At 40.7% G+C, this 17,748-nt stretch overlaps 1 pseudogene; it reads left to right on the top strand.

Annotated features, from left to right (window-relative positions):
• Nucleotides 1–934: 934 nt before the first annotated feature.
• The window catches only part of LOC134362650 (mitogen-activated protein kinase kinase kinase kinase 4-like), a 33,665-nt pseudogene continuing 16,851 nt past the window's right edge, over nt 935–17,748 (top strand).

Raw genomic sequence — 17,748 nt, forward strand, 5'->3', positions numbered from 1 at the left:
TTAATCCTGCTTTCCTCTCATTCTCATGCTACCTGGAAATCTTCTTTAACCAGACTCTTTGCAGGCAGTTTGTCATGCGTGTGCCACAAGGAATGGAATGCCGTTGCTGGCTGGTGGTTTCTTTCCTGGGTGTGTGTGAAAGAAAGGTGGAGACTGGTCAGCCCTCGTCATTTCAGCAGACCTGTGTCACCATCTCCTTCCTTAACTGACCCCCCATCCGCCCCTCACACAAACTGTGTTTCTTCCTCTGCTCGTCTTATTTTAATAAAGGAAATGGCTAGGGGAGGAGCTGAGTCTGAAATAACCTGCTGAGTGATGTTTTGTTACTGGGGTCTGTTGGACTCCCCTTAACCTCTTTGGGTTAGTGGATTCTCACTAAGTGCCATCTCAGAGCAGCACTGCTGGCCTGTATTCCTGTATTTAGTAATGTGTCCATGGCCGCGCAGAGCTGTGGGGTTGTTCGACGTAAACCTTTTCTGGCCTTCAGTGGGCCAGATAATTTGTATTTGCAAATGTTTTCTAGAAAGGAAACAGCCTTTCCTAGTAATTAGTTGAAGTGTGAGTATCAGTCAATTCCATTTTTTTGTCCCACTTTTACAGATGAGCACATTGAGGCTGAAGGAAGTGGAGTGAATTGCCCAAGGTCACAGTGGGGGAGTGGAGCTGGGCTGCGCCCTCTGCTTGCTGCACTCTCTGTGCTGCCTCCCACATTCATCTTCACCTTTTATATTTCATGTAGTTCTTGCATAGCCATGAGTCCCCTTAAAGTCTCCAGATCTTGGCACGAGGATAAAGTGACCATGTATATCCTCCTGCTCCTGGAGGGACTGGGGACTTGTATTCCTCGTGTTATTGTGTGTGTGTGTGTGTGTGGAAAGTGAATTCATGCATGTCATTCAAAAGCCACACATTTTATTTTTATTTTTTCTTAAGGATGAAGAGTGAGGAAGAAATCAAACTGGAGATAAATATGCTGAAGAAATATTCTCATCATAGGAATATTGCAACATCTTATGGTGCTTTCATTAAAAAGAGCCCCCCAGAACATGATGACCAACTCTGGGTAGGTGGGTATTTTCTGAGCATTTTTTGGGCTTTCCTCTGGGGTTGCACTATAAGGACTTTCTAAGTGGTGGGAGAGAAAAGCAAAGAGGGGTCAGTAGCTGGTAGATTCTAAAGGCTTCCTTGGCCTTTATCTCTCAGTTGAAAATACATCAAATGTTTATTTTAATGTTGATTTTGCGTTGCATGGATAAAAGGTTAACTTAATGTTTCAGGAATAAAATGGCATCTTGTAGAAGGAATATGACCTAACTGTAAGGTAATTAGGAACTGGAAAGCAATACAATAAAAACATTATTTATGGGAACTAATTAATATGAAAGCTCAGTAAATTTAATTTTTCTCTACTACCTGGAAGTGAGAGATAGATGTTATTAAGAAAACAGACTTCTGTCAGTAATTTGTTAATAATATTAATAATACTAGTTAATTAAAAATAGTATATTCCGGGGAAATTTCTGGAATTGACATGTTCAACCTTATGGTTTTTTGAACATATTTATATTCGAGGTGATGACACTTAGATACTGTCAGATCTGTGGTTATTACATTAGTTATGCTCAATGTATTGGATTTATAAAGCAGGAAGATAGATACTTTTCTAATGGTTTTCTTTTAAAGGCCCTTCCAGAAAATGTTTGCAAAATTGAGAAAGTAGAAGGGAAAAAAAGTTACCCTTATTTCTATTGCCCAAATCCAATCATAGTTAAAATTTTAGAATAGTTCAATTCAGTTCATTTTCTAGGTAATTTATAAATACAACGATGCTTCAAAAAGTTCGTGGAAAGATTCATATTATTTTTTAAGTCTGTTTTTCCATGAAGTTTTGAAGTACCCTCACTGAGTCGTGATCATATTGTTCAAACATTTAGATATTGTCAATATTGCATTTTAAAAAATGCGTAACTGCTTACAAATAGCGTTCTTTCTTTTGCGTTAAACCCAGTCAATGTATAATAGTTTGAGGATCATAATATGTGAAAAATAGAACATCCCTGAGGCAAAGTCAGAAAGAATGGTAGGGTGTATTTGAGTCAGATTTCTCATTATCGGGCAGTGACGAGGTACACATGGTCCTCCCTTGCCCGTCTGCTTGTGAAAGAGCGCGAGCACTCAGGAACCGCCGCACTGGGAGCTTCTGCAGAACTTCAGACACTCTGAATCTCCTGGGCCAAATGTGCACTGTGAATACAATGGACTGGGAAATGAGCTTCAGTAATTTGGATGCCTCCCAAATGATCACATGCCCAGGCCTTTAGGAAAGGGGAAGGTGGGGGATTAGACTGTTTTTTCCTAACTTTTCTTGGATGTACACTGAAATCTGGGATGTGTTAGTCACAACGTGTCTTGTCTCCCTGTAGCTTGTTATGGAGTTCTGTGGAATGGGATCGACCACAGACTTTGTGAAGAACACCAGGGGGCACACGTTCAGAGAAGACTGGATCGCACCCATCTCCAGGGAGATCCTGAGGGTAAGGAGAGTGCACAGCTGCACTGTGCCTGCCTGTGTTTTGTGCTTCCGTTTTCATTTTCCTACCCCCAGTATTTCTGTGCATCAGTTACACCTGTACAGATATTTTCTTTTTGACAGTTGTGGGCTCTGTGTAGCTAGGCAAGTTGTTAAGCTACATCATGGTTTGACTCTGGTGGATATCTAAAGGTAGATTTGAACAAGAATACTTTTTCTGTGTTTCCATGAATTTATCTTCCAGGTCATCATGACATACCTAATGACAACTTTTCTTTGGAATTAAAAAGTGTAAAAGAGTAGAGGGGAAGAGAAATAATCTCTAACTACTGTTTTAATAGGAATCCTGTGTATAAGCTTATAAATCAATACTAATGGTGCCAAATACTGATTTTCAAAATTAACTTCTGGACTTTCGCATTAGGTGTTAGAATCTGTTGCAGTGTTTATGAAGAAAAGTTTTAATGTTTAATGTTGTTGACAGCCAATTGAAAAGCTAGCTAACTATCCTAGAGTAAGTTTCTGAACTGCTGTTTTAGCGCCTTTCTAATAAATAGTTCCTTTCAGTAGTGAAGCCATCCTGACAGTTCAGGCGGAACGTTTTTCGGGTTTCGTATTTCAAAGGTGCATGTGAGTTTCCGGTTGTTCTGTTTCTTTTGTTCTGCCATCACAGTTTTTCTTTCTACTTCAGCCCGAAATTACACACTTAAATTGCTTGATTGCATTTTATTTACCTAGCACATTTTATAAATAAAGACTACGGAATTAAACTGAAGTCCAATTCTTATGCTTCTCTCACTAATATAAAAAATCTTGTGAGTCATTTTATTTTTTATTTATAGGTAAAGTTACCCCACTTTTTATATTTAAAACTCATAGAGGGCTGCGGGTTTTAAAATTGCCATCTAGAATTCCTAGAGAAATGTTTAATTTCTTTTTATTTAGATATTTTAAAGAGACACTTCCCTTTAAAAGACTAGTTGTGGGGCGGGGTATAGGGTGGTGGGAGAACATCTTTTTATAATCACACGCAAGCATCATTATTAAAATATCAGGTTCTCATCTTTTATGCTTATTATTGGAAGCAGAGCCTGAAAGTGGGAAACTAAGCATCCTTCCCTGTACTACTACAAAGGAAGAATTCAGTAAATGGGCACATGTATTTATCATGTTAGTAACTAAAACAGCCTGGCAGGCAGGATAGAACAGTGGTTAAGAGGTTCCGCACTTTATTAAGCCAGACTTAGGTGTGAGTCCTGCCTCTGCCACTTATCTGCTGCCCACCCTGTAGTGTTTACCTTTTTCTTAGGACTTATTTTTCTCATCACATTTTAGATACTACTCCTGTGAAATTACTGTTGTCAGAAGAGTTAAGTGAGCTTAGTGTACACGAATCATTTAATGTAATGAGGGTACAGAGCTAGCTCTCAGTAACTATTAGTTGTCATTATTCTGTTTTAACACACACACACAGACACACACACACACACACACACACACATGCTTTTCTTGTATATAATTTCAGTATCTGATTTTTCATGAAGAGAACTAGCTTTTTAACATAATGTCCTAGATTTTAAATGGATTTCGGCTTTCAAAGGCATTAAAGATAATTTCCATGTTTTTGTATACCCAGGCAAGGATTATTAACTTATTATTAATATCATATGCAATATGTATATTTAAACCTTTTGCTATCATTGATGTTGGGCAAGATTTATAAGAAGCCTGGGTGGTTGAGGCCCTGAGTCAACTTGAGTATGGTAGGTGAATGGACATCTTTTTGAGATGTAGCAAATCTTTTTGAGATGCAGCAAATCTTTTCCACCTCAGTAGCATCTGGATCAAGAGCTTCCTTCACCTACGTTTCATGTAAAATGGGACTTTTTCCTATAACTAAAGATTAAATTAACTAGAAACAAACAGATGCCTCAGAGAGAGTTAAGTATTTTTCACTAGTGTGTGTTTATTATTGGAGTTACTAAGAGTTGGTTTTGGTAAAGGGAAAGCAAGATGGTAAGATGGAAGTGAGGTCTCACAGGAAGGGAAGGCAGCCGCCCCCACGAGGATTACCTGGGGCATCAAAAACAGTTGTGGGTGGCTCTTTCGGTAGCAGTAAAACCTTTGCTCATTTCTCAGTAGATGTTAGATTTAGACACTATGTTAAGATCCTCAAAAGGGTGAGGGTTGTGAGCACGTAAGCCTCAGATCAGTAGAAATGCTGTCTTGGGCCAGGACACTGAAATCCTCTGGACCAAAAGGTTTACCAGCAAAGCCAGCCTGTTCCTTCCGGCGCACTTCCCTGTTCACATTCTACAGAGCAGTTTTCTCGTTGTGGTAGAAGCCAACATTTCATATTGAGTACGGGAACTTAGAGCTTGCCACAACCAATAGTGGGAGACAGTCTTGACTGCTCCTTTGCTCTGTCTACAAATGAAAGAGTTCCAGGAAACAATTCTTGAGCTTTTCAGCATTGACTCTTTTGTCCTAGGATGAGGTATTTACTGAGTATTTGGACTTGACATTCCTGCTAAGGAGGCATAATTGTGGCCTAACTTCTGGCATGGGAGTAGTGGAGCACACACACACTACCAGGCACTTCTTACAGGAAAACGTATGCACCTTTTAGAATAATCATAACTCGAGCTAACATTGTTGTAGAGCTGTTAGACACACTTAAGAGGGTTTCTGTAGTGATCCTTTAGAAGTATGGACAGGGAAATTGACATCGTTTCATACATTTACTGCTGGTAATGAGCAACACTGCATGTGGGCCACATTTGTTTGAGAAGATGTGGGTGCTCATGTTTGTTGCTAAGATAATCCTGTAAAAGTGTAAGAAGGTTTGTGCAAGTTAGAGAACAAAAATGAAATGAAGTAATAGAAGTAGGAATGACAAAAGAATTAGGGAAGGTCCATTTTTTTGTCTTTTCTTTTGCTGTTTGAACTTATGCCATGCTGAAAGGAAGGACCTTCTTCTCAACTGTAGCACTTCCTAACTACAGCACCGTGTGTTTTTAGTGCTTTTCCCCCTAGTCAGTGCTTTGTGGTATAACACTGCATGTCCTGTGTTGTGAAAAATAGCCATCCAATAAGCTCTACTCTTTTACAGGCAGACTAGTAAATGAATATCAGAAACCTCCTGTGTTAGAAAAATTAGTGTTGTAGAGCAGCTACTGTATTTAACTCATATCCTACAAAGTAATGATAACAACAGTAAAACTCCACAAGAAAAGTTAAGCAGGAAAATCAAATAAACCCTTCCTTCTAATCTGCCCTTTTTGGATTGAGACATTTCAGAGTAAGCAGGTTGCTGTGTCTTAAGGAGGCACGCTATAGATTTGGCTTCTCTAGCTAAGAATAGAACAAGTAAATGAGTTGTGAAAATGAGGAATTGCTGTCTTTTGGACCATATTTGGATGCAACATGTGTTTTTCTTCTTCCACCACCTCTCAGGAGAGACAGGCTCTTGGGCCTCATTCCAGATAGAAGGTCATCACAACGTGCTATATGCCCAGTAGGGTTTGTTTCCTTGGGAAAGAAAGATAGTTTATTTGAACACAAGGCTCTTTTGACAGCAGAATCCTTTTACGCTTTGGTGGAGGCGGGATTGATCAGCACTTAGCAGTTTGTCGCTATGCAGTGGGAAGACTAGCCAGTGTTGCAGAGGCAGATTTTAAACCCCTCTCTAGCCCTTTGCTTTCCCCCTGAGATGTGTCTAATTCAAATATGCCCACGGGGTCACCCACTGAAAGATAGATGTTTAGCGTGGGAAAGGAACCACCCTGTGTAGAAATAGCACAAATTATAGCAGAGGAACTGCAGGTGGTAATCTAAAGTGTCATAAGGCACAGCTAGAAAGTGGTAATGTTGCTCACACGGGGAACCTAACCCTGTTGGAATTATGGGGAGTTGGGGTGGGGGGGCTTCTTTCATTGTGCGTGGTTAATATTGGTGATGTCTCGCTGGGAATGTACTAAGAATAAATTTTATGTTCTAAATGTGAATTCACAGAAACTTTTGGCCCATGTATGCACTCTGTTATAAAAGGTGTGTTCCTGGCTGTTTACCCTTACAGCAACAAAGAACTAAAGTTTAGATCTGTCTTTCCTATTCAGGGACTGACACATCCTCACATTCATCATGTGATTCTCCGGGATATCAAGGGCCAGAATGTACTGCTGACCGAGAATGCAGAGGTGAAACTTGGTATGTGACAGACTTGCAGCATGATCTCATACTTGCCCTGGCACAAACCATTGACACTCAGTGCACCCACCTTTTCTATTTCTACTCCACGCAGGAATGTGGGAAGTGGGCTAATTGCTTAGCCTGGCTCCAACTTCCCTTCTCCCGTGCTTCTGTCTGTTGCTCTGTTCTCTGTATAGCCGCCAGACTGATTTTAAAAATCAGACGATATCACTTTCCTGCTTAACAACACTTACTGGCTTTTTATTTTACTTTGGATAAAATCTACAGTTCATACCCTGGCCCATAAAAAGCCAGATAGGATCTGGCCCCTGTTGACTTTCCTACCTCATTTTGTGTCCCTCTTCCTGTCTTTGTCATGTCTTTTTTTTTTTTTTTTAACTTCTTGGAACTTGCTTCAGGGCCTTTGTATGTACTGTTCCCCATTGGGGAACACTTGGCCTGTTTTGAAGTTCCAGTTTTTTCGTCATTTTCGGGGGCCTTCTCTGACCCTCTGATCTGTCTTGGAACCCCTGCTTGTTTCTTACGTAGAATCGTTCACAACTTACCATTATATGGTTATTTATTGACTTGTATTTCTGTCTCCTTTAACAGAATATAACTTCTAGAAGTGCACTGACCAGAATTCTTATCCAGCACTACACTACTAGTGTAGTGCCTTGAGTTCAGTAGGTGCTCGATAAATTTCTGTGTGGGTAGGTCATTGCAGCCCATTGTGTCTTCCCAAAGATGATTTTATGATGGTTATTTTGTATTTCCCATTTCCCTTAGCTGAGTTTTGTTCCCATTTCACTTTCATGTAATGATTCTGTCAAAATTTTAAACAGAATTATGGTCAAAGGGGGTCATGAATTTGAACTACAATGTATATTGAGAAGTTAAAATAAAAAAACAAAATTTTAAACAGAATTAGCGTTTATTTTTTTTCCAGTAAGCCATCACACACAAAATATTTCTTTATACTTGTTCTTAAAAGGATCTGGTCCATCTTTCTTTCAAAAACCTTAGGTATAGTAATTGTACTTTAAACATAAAATCTTCATCATTTCCTTCTTACATACTGTCTGCATTGATTGGTCATTTGTGGAGGAATAGTCTGCCCAGTTGGAAACTTCCAAAGCACTAAAGTTGTTCTCATACCTAACGACTCAGTGTGTTCCCTGCACTGACCTCACGGTGCTGGTCCTGTGATAGTCCCTGTCATCACTTAGCGATTGGTTGCTGTTGTCATCCATGTTGCTGGTAAGCTTGCTTAGGTTTTATCGGCTGACTGCATGGCCTGTGCATCTCTGTCTCAAGAGGACCATTCAATGAGCTCACCCCCAGCAGGTTGTGTGCTGCGCATGTTCTATGCACAGAAACAGAGTCTGTGACCCCTGTGAATCATCTCAGCAGTTCACGAGTCCTTTTGCCTGACCTCTTCCACCTTTGTAATTTTCTGCTGGGGTAATGCCAGTGTGTGCAGTGCTGATGTTGGCAGGTACTGAACTGGCAAACATTCCGTTAGAGATCGTGGGTTTCCTGACAACTCTGCTGCCCATCCTTGAACTTTCCTCAAGACCACCACCACCATTAAATTTGGTTGGGTGTAGAAGTTCTGAAAAATCGGCAGAAGTTCCAATTGCTTCTGGGGTACTCTTTGTGTATTTGCAATTTAGCATGATTCTGTTTATTTAACGTAGTACCATGTTCTCTCCCAGAAAACCTTTGTGGGTTTCTTTGTATGGTTAATAGGCTGCTTAAGTAGCCAAGTCCAGCGGGTCTCAGTCAGTTCTCCTGAACTACAGGCTTTTTAGGACTTGATCTTGTTTGTGGCAGGTGTGTTCTCTGAGAGCACTGAAGATCTCCATTCATTGAAAAGGCCTTCTGCTGCTGGTCACTGTTTGGGGAGCTCAGGGAGGCAGCTGGGTCCAGGCCTCCCAGGAGCTTCCAGACTGGTAGAGGGTTTTGCAGTCTTGGTGGCTCTGCTCTGGAAGGGGCACTCCTTTCCTGTGTTGCCTGCCTTGAGGAGAATCACATATTCATGAAGCACTGCTGTTTCCGTTTACTATGAAGACACCTCCTCCTCACATTTTTTTCTTTTATATCTGGTTTGTTAATTAATTGCATTCCACTTTTCTTTCTCTTTCTCCTGCAGTTGATTTTGGTGTGAGCGCTCAGCTAGACAGGACAGTTGGGCAGAGAAATACATTCAGAAGCACCCCCTTCTGGATGGCTCCTGAGGTCATTGCCTGTGACGAGAACCCAGATGCCACCTATGACTACAGAGTAAGAGGGACCTGCCGGTGGGCCTTTGCTGAGACACTGACTTCCGAGGGACGCGGGCTTTGTTTACAAATCGCACACTTTTTATCCATACTTACTTTCTCAGTGAGGAAGACATGGGCACCCTATTGTGGGTGCAAATTATGCAGGACAGTGTTTAGATGCCGTCTTTTTTGTCTGTTTGCATCAGCTTTGTTCTCATCTCTAAAGAATACTCTGGTTTCAGGGCAGTCTGGGCCACTTTGTTGTGCTTAGATCTTTTCATCATGAGTAAAATGCTTCTGCATATGTTTGCTGTCCTTTTTAACTTGAAGAATATATTAGAATCAATTATTTGTTCTTTTAAAAATATTGTCAGAACGTATAGTAGTAGCTCCATCTATGTGGAATTTTTGAGTATTCTTGTTAAAGGGCTTTATAGCTTTGATTCTGTACACGAATATGTTTAAATTATTAGAGTGACCTCTAGGGACTTGAATCAGTAATGCACTTTTTTGATCCAGATGTAAAAACCATGTTCGATAATCGGACTCAGGTTGACTATGCTTACAAAAAACTGTTTAAAAAATAATTAAACCCTTACTTGTAATTAAATGAGCCAGAGTGGTTAGTGTACCTGTTAATGATTTTCAGAATTGAGTTCATGTCTCAACAGTCTCCCAGTGTATTTATTAGAAGTATGTGATTAATGAGGCTTAATTTAAGGCTATAGTGCAGAGAAATTTTTATTTTTTGTTTTTATATGCTGAAGTGTTTAAAAATAGATTATAGACTTTGTGACTTTCCATTCTTTAATATAACATTACATATCTCTAAAATTTGAAAACATTTTCCAACACACTCAAAATATTATCATACCTCAATAAATAAGAATATTTCCTTAATACAACGTCCGTAATGAGACCTTGCTGTTTTGTTTAAGCTAATATCCAGTACAGGAAAAAGCAATGTATTTGGTTGTTTGGCCAATCAGTCTCTTTTAATCTAGAACCTCCCACTCACAACACCCCCCCCCCCCCCGTTTGTTTTCATGAGGCTGACTTGCTGAAGAGGCTGGGCCTGTTGTAAAATGTTCTACCCTCTACATTTGTCTGAGTACTTCTCTGTAGTGTCATTTAGCTTGTTTCCTGTGAACTGGGAAGGCTCAGTTAGTATTAAGGGAAACCTTCTCAGCAAGATCCCCTCACAGGAAATGGGGGTGTCTCGTGTTGCCTTACACCCCAGGGTATGTGCAGCCCTGATTATGCCACCACTGCCACTGCCACTTTGGGTTGCTGGGTTAAGGTGGTAAACACCTTTGCACTTGTATAGCATAGAAAATTTCAGAAAAATAAGGGAGATATTTGTAGGCCTGTTCTTATTCTTGTATTCAAACATGTGTCTGAACTTTGTAACCTAATTATAGGTTATTTAGAAAATACTTACACTGAGCAACTTTAAGTCTTAGCAGTTGGAACTTCTAAAATTAAAAGAGAAAAATATCTACATAGCCTGCTTTTTAAAAAGCCATTAGTTTTAAATTTGGACTTTTATATGAAAATGTGGAGTATAAGTAATAGTCACTCTTGAAAATTATGTTCTGTGAATTGACTGAGTCTTAAAGTATCTCAGTATCGAAGAGTAAAGGGAAATGGAACCTTTTAACGTAAATTCTGCTGTGGATTCTTTTCTGTCTGATGTTGACGTTCATTGGCACTGGTGTGGAGACGTGGATAAGGCTCAAAGGGAGCAGTAGGGAAGCCCACCTTGCCTTCTGCCCGCAGTGTACACGGGGTCACCACTTTCTTTATATGTCATGAACTTTTTTTATGCATATGGCAGGTTGTGTACAGTTGGTGAGGCTCACTTCACTGTTCTTTCTCTTTTCTGTAGGTTTGAAATTTCTAATGAAAGTTTGAGAAAAAATAAATACTTTAAATTAGGCATATTTAGCTAGAAGCTTGCTTTCTACATAGTTCCCTTAAAAGAAGACTTTGTCATATAGACAGGTGTCTTTCCAACAAAGCCCAAGCATCTGTCTCTATACAATTGTTGTTCTAGAATTTTACCTTACATTTGAAAAAATGCTCATCATAAGCAGACTGTTATGTTTTTTACTGTTGTGGGATTTGATCTATATACAACATTTTTGACTTTTTTGGTCTTTTCTATCAAAAACTGACCTTCCTATGAAACTTGAAAGTACTCTACCAAACCGTTTTATAAAACTGATATTGTGGCTATTTGTTGATAGTTAAAATAAAGAACTCGTCATTCTTTCCTGTTTCCTTCCCATCTTCCTTTTTTCCTTTTTTGCCTTACTCTCTTTTCTCTATTCATGCACTAGGATTTGACTGCACTGGCCAAAGAGCTTCGAGCAGTGGAAGATGTGCGGCCACCTCAGAGCATGACGGATTACTCCTCGTCCAGTGAGGAGTCGGGGATGACAGACGAGGAGGACGAAGCTGTGGAACAGGAAGGGGCTGGTGAGTCCACCTCTGGACCCGAGGACACCAGAGCAACGTCAGTCCAGGGCGTATCTTAGAGAGGGTGTAACCCACTGAGCCTTCTTTCCACTGGGAGCCAGAACGTTTTCTCTAAGCCTGTCACTTGACTCCACAAGCATTTACGATTTAGTTGTCACATATTCAGCAGCAGACAGTCCTTGTGTTGTCCCCTTCTCTTCATTTGTGTGTGTGCATATCAGTGTCTTCCTCAGCAGCCCACTGCTTGCTTTACTTTTTCCCTTTGCTTTGAGAATATGCTAAAAGGATATTTCACTTTGGTATAACTACTTGAATTAACCATAAACATTTATTCTTTTTGCTCAAAAACAGACTGCACTGGAAGGCAATTATTTGTTGAAGGGAAAAAGCTGAGCACTTGCTTTCCTTGAGAAATCTTTATACCTGTAGCCTCATCTCATGACTTCGTTAAGGTGAAAAGTCTAAACGATATTCTCAGCTCATGGATTAGGGTCCTTTACTTCTGGATTTTGTCTCCATAGGTCATCTCTGAATTGGAGCAATGAAAACGGAGCCTGTGAAAACCATGATCGTCCATGACAATGTAGAGAGTGAACTGGCCATGACCCCATCCAAGGAGGGCACTCTGATCGTCCGCCAGGTACCTTTGTCTTTTCTCTGTTGTCAGAGGCTGAGCTTCTCCTGTAGTCATTAACCCACTTGCTCATTCACTCACTCATGCTGTGTCTACATCACCATCTGTTTTCGTGTTAACAGGAGCCGAGGGGCGAGTGCCCAGGGACAGGGAGGCAGGTGTGTGCTGCATGCCCAGAAGGTAGCGCCAAGTCTTCCACCCCACATTGCTGCTCCTCTGCATGTCTGCGGCAGCCCTCACGCAAGCACCACGCTGAGTCTCACGGTCTCTGTCTGAGTGGTAGACGAGCCACAGGGCATCCTTAAACAGCCATGTGAGGGTGGAAGCAGGCATGAAGGCTGTGGCAGAGTGGCCACAGTGGCCCTGCTGGGAGTGCTCAGCTGTGAGCATCTGCAGTGCTACATCAGGAGTAGATGGGCAGACAGGACAAGACTCGTCACAGCCCCGCAGACTCGGAGAGCATTAGTCTCTCTTCTGTGTTCCAAAATGCTAGTCTCCTCACTTGTTGAATAATTAAATGTATGCCACCCAGATGTGCTTAGTCTGGATTGCTAAGTTTTATGACTGTCTGTTCATTTCTTATCTTACGCTTCATTAAAAGATACGGTTCTTATTTCAGTAGAACAGGGCACCAGCTAGTGTTTTGGCCTTTGCCCGGAGTGTATTTCATGCCATGGCAATGCATTCAGATGGAAAGTAAGAACATGGAAAAGACTGGGATTCAAAGAAGCCACAGGGTACTTTCCAGAGCTCTAGACAGAAAGAAAAGAAAAAGAGTAGTGGTTTTGGTCACAGAAGTTAGTGTGATAGATAAACCGATTAAACTCTCAGTGCTTCAGTCATGCAGCTACCAAACTTTGAATTCTGTTGGCTCAACTTAGATGTTTGGCAAGGAAGCGTGAGCAATTCAGGCTATTTTTTTTGGTTTTTCCTTGGTAATTTAACAGAGTTTGAAAAGTCACACAGCGCCTTAAACAAAAGCAGTTATCAGCAGATCGTAGGCAATTTCAGCAGTGCTTGAGCGAGGCAAGTGTGCCTGTTTTTTCTGCAGAGTACAGTTGACCAAAAGCGTTCCAGCCATCATGACAGCAATGGCTTTGCTGGTCGCATTCACCTCTTGCCATATCTGTTACAGCAAAACCATTCCTCCTCCACTTCCTCCACTTCCTCCTCCTCATTCTCCAGCCAGCTGACACCCCCCATGTCCCCACAGACACCCCAGGACAAGCTCACTGCTAATGAGGTATGTCTCGCACCACAGCTGGCTGCTTTCCTGGGGTTAGACCAGCACTGCCTAGGAGCTAGTTTGCAAAAGAGACCTTTCCAACACCCTCACCCCTTTCCTACCCACCCTGCTGTCTTCTGTCACTTCCCCTTCTCCCCAATCCCCAAGTAACATGTTTCAGATCTGCATACAAATCCCCTAACCCTAGGTCAATTTCCCTCCAACTAGCCAGTTCATTGTTTACTTTTCTGTAGATGAGTGTAGTTGCACGGCTTTCTTCAGTTTATTTTTTAAAATCCTAAGTAAAATGATTGCTCTGTTCTCAGACCCATTTGGCATGAAATTCTTGAAATCATTTGTGGAATTTGCCTTTTTCATTCTTTTTATCCAATAAATAAAATGTAGGAAAATTTATTTAAGCAGACTTTGCCTTTGTGGGCATACTTGTTATCCTGTACAGGAATCTCTTTCAATCAGGGCTGGATTTTTATTTCCCTTCTTTTTGGGGGGGCGGTTGTTGGTTGGTTGGTTACTCTTACTTGTTTTTCACCAAGGCTGTCAAAATAATTTCTTTCCTTGAAATTTGCAATCACTCAGAGTTAGAGGAGCAGCCAAATGCTTTTTGGGGAGACCTAGAAAATCAGGATGTTGAGCAAGAAGGACAAAGGTCTGAGCCTGCTTTTAATTTAAAATTTCCTGTGGGAAATTCTATGTGCTTGTTCAAAGGCTTGGCTGTGGTGCTCTGTCAGGGCCTGGCTGGGTGATTGTTTGCTCAAGTTCGGTGACAGAGCACACCATGAACACCCTGTACTTAATTAAGCAGGGGTTTGACTTCACAGGAAGCTTGGTTTAAATGCCTCTAACAGTTGAGGGAGGTTGACATGCAGCTTCAGCCAATCTTGTTAATATAAGTACTTAGTTGACTGCGCACTCCTACTTTAGTTCTCTTGTTAGGAAGAATCAGAAAAATCCTCTCCTGAGGAGCAGGAGCAAGTCAGCTGCATCCTGGGTAGGCTTGGCATAGGATTGCCAGCGGCTAGGTTGGCCACTGGCTCATAGGACAGGGAGGGGATCCTGCCAAGTGGCAGATGTGTCAGGCAGGGAGCTGAGGAGGGTGTGGGCTTTACGGCATGGTGACTTTCAGGTGTGTATGGAGGGAGTGAAATGGTACAGGACAAAAGCACTTGATTGGACTTGTTCTTTTTTTCTTCTGAGATTTATATATCTGCCTACACTCACATTCCTCTTTAAATTCATAATTTAAATTTTGCTCCATTTTGCTGTAATGTACAGTATTTTACTATAACCTGTTACTCACTAAAATGGAAATTTTATTTACTTTTCTGTTTGTTTTGTTTTTATTTTTTTTATTTTTCATGTTTACAACAAAACATTTATTTTATATAACTGAATCATCAGATATGCAACATCCTGCAATAAAAACTTAATGGACCCAACTCTACCTTCTGAATGGACCAATTTTATGATCCTCCTGGAAAGCTTTGTGTTGGGTTTAGTTTTTTTTTTCTTTTCACACTGATTTTATTTTATTTATTTTAATTTTTTTTAACTTTTATTGTTTTGTTTTTAATTGTCATTACATTTCCACTTAACAATTTGTTTCACTTCCTTCATGTTTTTTTGTCTTAAGTTACATTAGTAACCAAACACTAGTGATCCTAAAAGATCAAAAGGGTACACCTTAGTTTGTCATTTGCACCTTTCACTAATGAACCCCTGTGTGGTACGGGATTAATGGTGATGCACCTAAAACAATGGCAGCCAAAGCTTCTGTAGCTTTCTGGCAAGAGGCTTAATTTAAAATAAATAAAATTAAATTAAGATTTCCCAATATCCAACATAGATTAATTGGGCTATTTTGGGTAGGACATCAAATTCAGAAATTGGTGAATTGGGACCAAGACATTTGAGACCTCCTTTAGGAGTTTTTATTCTGATTATTTATTTCATTAAATCTAAGAGCTTGAAGTGTAGATTTTATTGGGAGCTCGCAGCATCGCTGTCCTAGGTGAGCGACATCTCTGAAGGAGGTGTGGCTCCTGCAGTGTTCCAAGTGGGGCAACCTGCCAGGGGAGTGCTGGGCCCATGTGGAGGCCCCCTGCAGGGCATTTTTAGGGAGTGATGCAGGAGGGCTTTGTACTGGGAAGTAGTGCAGTATAGAAGTGGATTGAAATGTTTTTTTATGTTCATGTTTAAAATGTCATTTGTATTAATGAAATTGAAATTTACGTTGCAGACTCAGTCCGCTAGTAGCACACTCCAGAAACACAAATCTTCCTCCTCCTTTGATCTTGTATAGACCCCAGATTCCTGTAGATTTCTCCATCTAGTGGGAAAACAGTGACTTCTGTGGGTAAGTACAGTAGCAACAGGAAATCAGGGGCCGTCCCCTGGTTTACTTGGGAGAGTATGGTGTTGGTAACACCAAGGCCGTGGGTTCGGATCCCATATAGAGATGGCCGGTTCCCTCACTTCAGAGAGTGTGGTGCCGACAACACCAAGTCAAGGGTCAAGATCCCCTTACTGGTCATCTTTTTTAAAAAAAAAAAAAGAAAGAAAGCAGCTGACAAACAGGACTCAGTCACGTTGCATTGCTCTTTCAATGGCTTAGGCACGGCATGATGGTTGTTCACAGGTGCAGGCCTTGGCTAGAGAAACCTTACATCCCACTGGCATTGCCTAACTTGCAATGAGCTGCATCGTCAATGACCTATTTCCATATACATCTCTTACAGATTTCTTCTCCTTGACAAAGTGTCAGTTATGGCATATGAGTATTTACCTGAGGAATAGTGGGGAGGGGGACAGGCATGGTATGTGTGTGTACAGAAAATAATTTCAAGTGTACTGTGTTTCAATAGGATTTTCCTGTGTTGGAATTAGACTGGAAGCCATAAAGCAAGAACCTACCCAGAAGGGCTCAGTGGTCAGTGTGAATCCAACCAACACAAGGCCACAGAGTGACACCGCAGAGATTCATAAATAGAAGAAGAGGTTTAACTCTGAGATTCTGTGTGCTGCCTTTTGGGGTAGGTGTCTTGCTGCTACTCTGACTCTTTTCATTTTTATTCTGAAGTGTGGGTTAGTCTTTTAGAGAAGTACTACCTTGAATAGTTGGGGGATTTTGTGAAGGGTTGGTGAGAGACAGGATGGGAGACTTCTGTGATGCCCACCCTCATGCCTCTTGCTGTCGGCTCAGCGGTGCATGAATAGAATGGTGTGGTACGTGTGTGTGCTTGCACCTGTGTCTGTAGTCAGATGTTGGAGGAGGAGAGTAAAAAGATGGGTCAGAGAGTTGGTCCATACAGGGAGAATGAAGAAGTACACTGAGATGCTTTTCTTTAAATGTTTCCATTTCACTTTTTCTTGCCTTTTGTGACTTTGGCATAACATCTAAATTAAAAGCTGTCTGCAGTTGACCAAAGAATCGGCAGAAAGGGACAGTTGAGCTGACTTTGCCTGTTGAAGACCTGTGGTTTTTGTGTAGCATCTTCCAAACTTAAGACACCATGGGAGGGTGTTGATAGAATTCTGCCTTCTTGCATCCTGAAGCTTGCCTTTCTGTCTTCCCTGCCCTTTGCCTTCCTCGCTCCCAGACAGACCCTGCTCCTTTCTTCGTATATTTTGGATACAAGGCTTTGATCAGATACATGTTTTGCAAATATTTTCTCCCAATCTGTGGCTTATCTGTTTATTTTCTTTAACAGTGAGTGTCTCTTGCAGAACAGAAGTTTAAAATTTTAAAGAAGTCCAACTTACCAGTTTTTTATTTCATGGATTGTGCTTTTGGTGTAGTATCTAAAATGTCATTGCCAAATCTGAGGTCGCATAGATTTCCTCCCGTGTTGTATCCCAGAAACTTTATAGATTTGCATTCTACATTTAGGTCTACAGTCTGTTTGAGTTGATTTTTGTGAGTTTAGAAGTCTGTATATAAATTCATTTTCTTTTGCATGTGGATATCTAATTGTTCTAGCAGCATTTCTTGAAAAGATTGTCCTTTCTCCATTGAATTGCCTTTGCTCCCTTGTCAAAGATTAGTTCACTGCATTTGTGTGGGTCTCTCTCTGGTCTCTCTGTTTTGATACATTGATCTGTTTGTCTGTTCTTTTGAAGTCAGGTCCTATCAATCTTCCAACTTTTTTTTTTTTTTTTCAATATTGTATTGTCTATGTTGAGTCTTTGGCCTCTTTACATAAACTTTAGAGTCAGTTTATTGATATGAAAGAAAATAACTTGCTGCAATTTTGATTGGAAGTGCATTGATCACGTTGGGAAGAAATGATAATCTTGAGTCTTCCTCTCTGCGAACATGGAATATCTTTCTGTTTATTTAATTCTTTGTTTTCTTTCATCAGAGTTTTGTAGTTTTCAAGTAGATCTTGAAAGGGCTTTTTTT

Source organism: Cynocephalus volans, chromosome 14 (assembly GCF_027409185.1).
Source record: "Cynocephalus volans isolate mCynVol1 chromosome 14, mCynVol1.pri, whole genome shotgun sequence".
In the NCBI taxonomy this organism is placed as follows: domain Eukaryota; kingdom Metazoa; phylum Chordata; class Mammalia; order Dermoptera; family Cynocephalidae; genus Cynocephalus; species Cynocephalus volans.